Source organism: Tupaia chinensis, unplaced genomic scaffold, assembly GCF_000334495.1.
Source record: "Tupaia chinensis unplaced genomic scaffold, TupChi_1.0 Scaffold000523_1, whole genome shotgun sequence".
Taxonomy (NCBI): domain Eukaryota; kingdom Metazoa; phylum Chordata; class Mammalia; order Scandentia; family Tupaiidae; genus Tupaia; species Tupaia belangeri.
Genome location: NW_006160036.1, coordinates 2,296,522 through 2,305,302, shown reverse-complemented (window position 1 = coordinate 2,305,302; position 8,781 = coordinate 2,296,522). Strand labels below are relative to the sequence as shown.

Here is an 8,781-nt window from a genome sequence, read left to right as displayed (position 1 = left end):
CACATACCCTCTGGCAAAAATTTTTAAAAAACAAAAGCAAACAACGTTCTTGCCAGTTCTTCACTGAGGAGTCAAATCTTCATTCCCTTCCTAGCCCTGGAATAATGTATTCTTGTTTATTGGTAAAGTTGTCACCATGTAATAGGGATCAGATTCAGACTTGCACGAGTAACATTCCTCACTGTTAAAAACCTGGAACGTGCTGGACAAACTTTTCTTAACTATTTTTCAAATATTTCCAGGAAGTTGAACTCATTGCTCTGATGAATGACAAAAAACATAAGATTTCAAGGAATTCAAAGTAATAATGGATGAAGTCTTACTCAGCATCCTGCAATAGATAACTAAACTTTTAAATGTTAGCTGGAGAACTAAATGTTTCAAGTAATGTTTAGGGAACTATCAGGGCACAATTTTTAGTACAGGTCTGTATTTTTTTTTTTCCAGAGAGATTTTTGCTATAGGACACGTGCGCTCACCACAGAGACAGAGAGAGAGAAAGTAAAACAAAATCACCCCAACCAGGGGGTGGCCAGCCGCAGTCCCTTCTTTTCCATTTTCTTCTCAGGATTTTGGGCACACATACATGCACCCAGCATGAATTTTAATCCACTGGGTCTGGGACTCAAACCACAGTTGACTAATTGGGAGTCCAGCGACCTAACCATTACACCATCTGCTAGTCCCACAGGTCTGATTTTTAAAATTAGTGTTTAAGATGCTCCCCTGATATAAATAAATAAAATCCTTGATTCATGAGGCAGGGGGTTGGGAGGGGAGAGAGAGTTACACATTCAAAGGCCATTGGTAAGCACACAAAGTAGACATGATGTACACACATATACTATAAAACTCAGTGTCAAGCCAAACACAAAATCTTCAGTCAGGATGCCAGCCCATAGCACAGCAGTTAAGTGCTATGCAAAGGAAATTGGATCCCACATGGCCAACCAGGATTTGAGTCCCAGCTCCAGTCGCTTACATGGTGGGCACAAGTGTGCCCAAGATCCTGATGCAATGGGGAGCTGGAGGAAATAAGATTGTAGCATAGCCAGGTCCCACAGGCAGATGCTTTCTGTCTGTCTCTCTCTCGTGCACATATCCTCTGGCATAATTAAAAACAAGGAGGGGCTAGCAGATGGCATAATGGTTACACTGCTGGACGCCCACATGGTCAACTGCAGTTCGAGTCCTGGACCCAGAGGCTTGAAACTCTCACTGGGTGCATGTGCATGCGTGCCCAACTTCCCAAGAGGAGAATGGGATCTCCCTTGAGGAGTGACTTCTCGCTTTCTGTCTTTTTGTCTCTTCAGTGAGTGCACACACCCTATTAAAAAAACTCTCCAATAATAATAATAACAACAACAACAACAAGAAGTAAAAAACTCTCCAGTCAGGGAGCAAATTAGTTAAGTTCTTATTTTTTTCTTTACACTATTGGATGCAAAATTTTACACTACATTATCAAATAATCAGCAAGTCGAAGATACCTTCAGTTCAACAAGGCCTTTCTTTAAAAGGCAGGCTAAACAAAGGCTTAAAGTGGAAAGTTGAGTCAAAGATGGGAAACAAAAAAGGCAAGAAAGAAACTCAAAATTAAGAGTGTAAAAAATCTCCAACAATATGAAGAAACATAAAACAGACTAGCCATTATGGTTTAAAGACAGAAGTTATCATATCAAATTTTTTAAAGAATTATTTAATTTCATTATTTTTTTAATTGGACCAGAGAAAGAGAGAGAGAGAGAGAGAAAGTGAGAAAGCAAGTCACGAGGTCCAGGACTTGAACTGCAGTCGGTCATGTAGGAAGGAGTCCAATGCCTTCACTACCCTGCCACCCGCTGACCTCCATATTAAATTTTTTAAAAATCCAGCAACCAGCAGATGGCCTAACGGTTATGTCACTGGACTCCTACACAGTCAACCATGGTTCAAGTTCCAGATTTGGCAGCTTAAAACTCATACCAGGCACGTGTGCCCGTGTGCTCAAAATCCCAAGAGAACAGAGGAGAAGGGATTTCAGCATGGCCATCCCCTCCTGAGGGGGTTGATTTCTCATTTTCTGTCTCTCTGGTAAGTGCAAGCATCCTATAGCAAAAATCTCTCTTAAAAAGAAAAAAAATCCAGTTAAATGCTGTTATGAGAGAGCCAGCCAGTGGTGTGATGATTAAGGTGGCCTGGATCCCACATGGTCAACTGTGCAGTTTGAGTCCTGGACCCAGCTTGAGAAACATGCTGGGCCTATGTGCATGCATGCTCAAAATCCCCAAAGGAAAAATGGGAGAGAAAGGGATTGTGGCATGGCCATCCCCCATGAGGAGTGCTTTCTCTCTCTGGCACGTGCACAGCTCTATAGAAAATAAAAAAATAATGGAAATTTTTAGAATGCTATTATAAGAAACAGCACATAAAATTTAAAGATGAGATGGGACCAGCAGGTGGCATAGTGGTTAAGGTACTAGACTCCAATACAGTCAACCACAGTTTGAATCCTGAACCTGGTATCTTCTTTCTCACTTTCCCTCCTTCCCTCCATCCCTCTCTCTCTCTCTCCTTCCTTTTCTCTCTCCCCCTTCGCTGGTGAGCACAGGTACACTACAGCCAATTTTTAAAAATAATAATAATTAATAAAATTAAATAAATAATTTATTTTCTTTAATTTAAGGACCAGGGGCTAGCAGGTGACATGGTAGTCAAGGCTCTGGACTCCCACATGGCCAACCATTGTCTGAGTACTGCTCCCTGCAGATTGAGAATCACAGCAGATGCATGTGCATGCATGCCCGAAATCCCAAAAGGGGAATGAAGGAGAAGGGAATGTTGCATGGTCGTCCCCTAGGGGGTGATTTCTCACTTTTCCTTTCTCTGTCTCTCTCTGCCTCTCTCTGCCTCAATCTGGTAAGTGCATGCACCCTATGGCAAAAACAAACAAACCAAAAAAAAAAAAACAGAAAACAAAAAAAGAACAATAGTAATAATATAATAACATTAGGTTGTCAAGAAAATCATGATATGTTTTTCTATGCAAAAATATGTCACAACATTCCTGACAACCCGATAACAACTAAGGGCCAAAAAGGTTGAAACTAAATGGATGGAGAAAAATATGCCAAGCAGATACAAAACTAAGTAAAGTTGAAGTAGCAAAACTAATGTCAAAACAGCTAGGCCTTGGAATCAGCAGTTAGTGTAAAGGCTATGTCGCTGGACTCCCATGTAGTCAATCACAGTTTGAGTCCTGTACCCAGTGGCTTAAACTCACACCAGGCGCGTGTGTGTGCGGGTCCAAGATCCCAAGAGGTGAATGGAGGAGAAGGGATTTCAGCGTGGCCATCCCCCCGGGGGGTGATTTCTCGCTTTCTGTCTCTCTGTCTCGCTCTGTCTTTCTGGCAAACGCAAGCACCCTATAGCAAAAACCTCTCCAAAAAAAAAAAAACAGCTAGGTCTTTAAAAAAAATTTTTTTTTTAATTAAGGTATAATTGACAAAAAGTAAACTTCATCCCTTATAAGGGTACGATTTCATATATACAGTCACGTTACACCACAAGAATCAAGATGAAGAACATTTCCATTGCTCCCCAAATTTTTTTTGAGAGATTTTTGCTATAGGGCACGTGCACTCACCAGAGAGACAGAGAGATAGAAAGCAAGAAGTAACCTCCCAGGGGGGATGGCCACACCGCAATCCCTTCTCCTCCATTCTCCTCTCAGGATCTTGGGCAGGCACACACACGCGCCTGGCGTGAGTTTAAGCCACCGGGTCCGGGACTCGAACCACGGTCAACTACATGGGAATTCAGCAACATAGCCATTATTCTAACTGCTGGTATCCCCCCCCCCCAATTTTTCTTCCCCAACTCTCATCAGCTATTGATTCGATTCTGTCCCTACCTACCATTTTGTCTTTTCTAGGAAGTTACAGAAATGTTATCACACACAATGTAGCTTTCTGTGACAGGTTTCTTACACTCGGCATAATGCTTTTGCATTCATGCTGCAGGCTGTGCCTTTATATGGCTCAGACCAGATACATTTTGAGAGGAAAAGCATTAGAAAAAGATAAGGCTAAAATATCAATCTACTCATTAGACATATTCCAAACTGTACTGTGGACCCAATCAAATAACCCTGAAATACATAAAGCAAAAATTCATATAAACGATCTGACCCTACTTTATCTCATTTTTATTTTATTTTATTGCCAGAGGGCATATGTCTGCTCATCAGAGCGAGAGAGAGAAAGGGAGAGGGAAAAAGCACCCCTCAGTGAGGCGTGATCATACTACAGTCCCTTGTCCTCCATGTCTCCATCATGCCAGGATTTTGCGCATGCACACACATGCACCTGGCATGTTTTTCAAGCCACTGGGACTGAGATTTGAACTGTGATTGGCCATGTGGGGTCTGGCTCCCTTAATCACTAGGCTATAGGACTGGCTCTGGCCCCCACCTATTACTGGTATCCTCTCTTCTTCTCACCTCTTCTCTCTTTCTTCTCCAGCTGGACTGGCCTCCCAACTGTTCCTTCAACTCCAGAGACATATCCTCAAGATAAGGCCTTTGCAAAGGACATTCTTCTGCCCATTCTTCTCTCATCAGATTTTCTATGGTTAAATCTCCCTCCTTCTTCAAATCTTTCCTTACAGGTCACCTTCTCAGGGAACCAGCAGGGTGGCGTGGTGATTGAAACTGGATTCCCACATGGCCAACCAACCAAGGTTTGATCTAAAGAACACTGAGAGCAATAGCTTCACCATATTCAATAAGTTAAGGGTACATATAAGATTTGTGAAACCTAGTACACATTGCTGTGTGTGAGATATACAGCAATATAAATTCTAGTGTTTAGTTCTGTGACTGTTTTTATATAACATAAAATAGAAAAGATCTGATAGTTTGCTTTCTTACTTTCTCTCTCTCTCTCTCTCTCTTGTCTATCTCTCGTGAATGCACGTGCCCTCTAGCAAATTTAAAAATAATAAATAAAATTTTTTAATATTTTTTTTTTAAAAAAGGTCACCTTCTTAACATCTCTCTTGATTACCCTATAAAATACTGCAACTTACTCATGGAATATAATTTCTTTGCATGAATCAAACTTAAATTTTAAATAGTAAAGATCAATAAAATCATTTAAAAAAAGAAAAAAGGAGGAACACTCTGGGATTCCACATCATTATAGAAGCTGAGGCACAAAATGTTTCTAGAAAGTACTAACCCACAAGGTTAAACCTGCAACTAGGTTAAGAGGGCTGCTGTGGCTGTATTTCAGCAGAACGACAGAAGCAGGTGCCTAACTAAAGTTGACTAATCAATGGAACTAAGGATGGGAGATCTAAAGAATGCTGAGAGCAATAGCTTCGCCATATTCAGTAAGTTAAGGGTACATATAAGATTTGTGAAACCCAGTCCACATATAAATTCTAGTGTTTAGTTCTGTAACTATTTTTATATAACATAAAATAGAAAACCTCAACATAGAAATGTTTCAGTGTTTGAAAGCAGTTGCTCTATTTAGGCTACTGGATATGCCATCATAAGACACTCGCTAACCCAAACCTTAGTTACCATCTCCACAGACCTTGGCACTTTCAAAAGGGGCCATTCAGTTCCAACAAAATCCTAAAAGAAAGTCTACTCTCATCCTACCAACCACAGCCACAAACACCATGGTTGAAGCAAGCCCCTCTCCCTGCCACCCACACCTGTCCAGAGCATTTCTGTTCTGGCCTTCCATCGCCACGTGCCCTCACCACTGCCTGAACTCCCATGACTAAAGGCATTTCTCCAGGACCTTTTATTTAATTTTAATTTTTAAGTTTGTGATAAGAGTGTGTGTGCACACATGAGAAATAGAAGAGCGTTCTCTGCCGAGTCTGGTCATGCCATGATCACCTTCCTCCAGTCCTCCAATCCACTGGATCTTGGGCACTTGCACACTTGCTCAGAAGGCCAAGGATTTGAACCAGGGTCACCATGTGAGATCCAGCTTCACTTGAATGGCACACTAAAACTGCACCATACCCCTGGCATTCCAAGACCCTTCCTACTGGCTTCTCCATAAACCCTTTCCCTTTCAATCAGAATTTCCTACGACTGACATGTCCTAGCATCCAGATAAAGACCTTGTTAAAGTAGAAATAATATTCCTGTGCCCTAAACTGTGGTGACCCTCGTGTTGGCCCTATTGTTCATTGTCAGGAATACACGTTCTGCTCTGAGTCTCTTAAGGTTGGTTTCCTTTCCTCCTCCGATGGGTACACTTTCAGAGGGATGGTTCTGGGACAGAGCCCTACAGTACCAATGTTCCACAGAGCTTGCCAAACACCAAAGCCAACCACCACTGGGATGTGGTTTTCAAGTGACAGCTTCATACACTCCTCCCCTCTGACACTTCTTGTCTCCATTTTTTTTGTTTTTGTTTTTTGCTATAGGGTGTGTGCACTCACCAGAGAGAGAGAGGGAGAGAGAAAGAAAATACACCTTGTCGGGGGTGGGAGATGGGGGATGGGTGGGGGAATGGCCATGTCACAATCCCTTCTCCTCCATTATGCTCTCAGGATTTAGAGCATACATGCACAAGTTCCAGGTGTGATTTTTTTTTTTTTTTTGGAGAGGTTTTTGCTATAGGGTGCGTGCACTCGCCAGACAGACAGAGAGAGACATAGAGACAGAAAGCGAGAAATCACCCCCTCGAATCTATCACCCAATCCTTCTCAATTACATCTCTGAGGTATTTCTAGGTGTTTCTTCTCTATTCCACCACTGCCCGAGGCCAGTCATCAATTCCATTTTTTTAAAGTTTTTTTTCATTTAAATTTAATTATTTATTAATTTTAATTTGACCAGAGGGGAATAGAGCGAGAGAGTGAGAGAGGAAAAGTGAGAAAGTTGGGGCCGACAGGTGGCGTGGTGATTAAGGGTACTGGACTCCCACATGGCTGACTATAATTCAAGTCCCAGACCTGGCAGCTTGTTTCCTTACATTCCTTCTCTCTCTGTCTCTCTCTCTGGGCAACTTCAAAAACATTTTTAATTAAAAAATAAGTAATAATGACAGTGAATAAAATTAAATAAAATATAATTCTTTAAAAAAATAAAGAAAACCACCAGGCTCAGGACTCGAGCCGTGATCAAGCATGTAAGAGTCCAGTGCTCTTAACCACCACGCCACCTGCTGGCCCCAGCTAGTTATCAATTCCTACCTCACCAGTTACTACAATAGGCCTCTTAACCGGTCCCTGATTGTAGTCTCAACTCCAGTGTGTAATTCCCATCTTCTCTATATTCCACATGCCTCCTCTCTCTCAGCCCCTCATTTTAGGGACCAGAAAAATCTCAGACTCCTTTGTAAGTGTGGGATGTGATTTAGGTTGCACCAATGAGAAGCACATGCAGGGGATTTGGGAAGCACAAGGCAGGCAGAAGCCATCCATCCTGCTGTGACTGGCAGGAGCTCCTACAGACTCCATCTCTCTCCGCCTAGACGCCACCTTCATACGTGTGAGGTGGCAATAGAGGCAGCAGCAGTTTCCAGATATCCAGACAGTGGAGGGGTGTGCTAAAAACCAAAGAGGACTGCTTACTTCTGCTGTGCTAGCCTATGCAACAGCTTTTATAAGTACCTATTTCCCATGTTAAACCCCTTCCTGCAAAATACCTGGGATGGTTTCTGTTTTCTTCAAAGAACCCTAACACAGCTTCACTAATGAGATGATTTTCCTAAATAATTTACCATAGAAATAGCATGTCACACCCTTGCTCAGAATTCAGTGGTTTTCTGCCCCTAAAAAATAAAGTCTAAATTCAGTGAAGGATAAAAAGCCCTTTGTGAACAGGCTTTACCTTTAACATCTCCTACAACACAGATCAGCAAATGTCATATAAAGAGCCAGATAGTACACGTTTTAGGCTTTGCTACCATACTCTCCGCAGTAACTACCTCACTAGCTTAGGTAACCACAGGCAACGAGTAAATTAATGAGTATGACTATATCCAAACATAACCTTATTTACAAAAATAGTTGGTATGGAGGCTAGCTGATAGCATAGTGGTTGAAGTGCTGGATCTCACAAGGCAAACTTCATAGCTTCTTGTTTTTGTTTTTTGAGAGACTTTTGCTACAGGGCGCGTGTGCTCACCAGAGAGACAGAAAAGGAGAAATCACACCCCAGGGGGGTGGCCACACTGCAATCTCTTCTCCATTCTCCTCTCAGGATCTTGGGCACACACACACACATATGCACCTGGCATGACTTTTCTAAGTCACTGTGTCTGAGACTCAAACCATGGTCAACTATGTGGGAGTCCAACAACATAACCATTATGCTATCTGCTGGTCCCTAGTTTCACATTTTGAGTCCTGAGTCCAGTAACTTGAGAATCATGCTGGGCACATGTGCATGCATGCTCAAATTTCTGAGAGGAAAGTGGAAGAGAAGGAATTGTGACATGGCCATCCCCACTGGGGTTGATTTCTCACTTTCTCATTCTGTCTCTCTGGTGAGCACACATGCTCTACAGCAAAAACTTAAAAAAAGAAAATGTTGACGAGAATGAGAAAACAAGTCACAGATTGGGAGAAATATTTGCAAAACACACGTGATAAAAGACTGGTATCTAGAAATACAAAAAACTTTTAACATTCAACAATAAGAGGGACTAGAAAATGGCGTAATGGTTACATTGCCGGACTCCCATGTAGTTGACCGCAGTTCGAGCCTGATGGCTTAAAACTCACACCAGGCATGTGTGTGTGTGTGTGTGGGGGGGGGGGGGG

The 8,781-nt window shown here is 42.2% G+C and overlaps 1 protein-coding gene and 1 non-coding gene across 2 annotated transcripts in view; one reads left to right on the top strand and one right to left on the bottom strand.

Moving 5' to 3' along the window:
* The window catches only part of WWP2 (WW domain containing E3 ubiquitin protein ligase 2), a 164,943-nt gene that overhangs the window by 89,521 nt on the left and 66,641 nt on the right, over positions 1–8,781 (bottom strand). The gene's annotated exons all lie outside the window — the stretch shown is intronic.
* On the top strand, positions 51–177 carry LOC114009351 (small nucleolar RNA SNORA24). Its single transcript, XR_003550780.1, has one exon. It is a non-coding gene; the product is annotated as a small nucleolar RNA SNORA24 (small nucleolar RNA).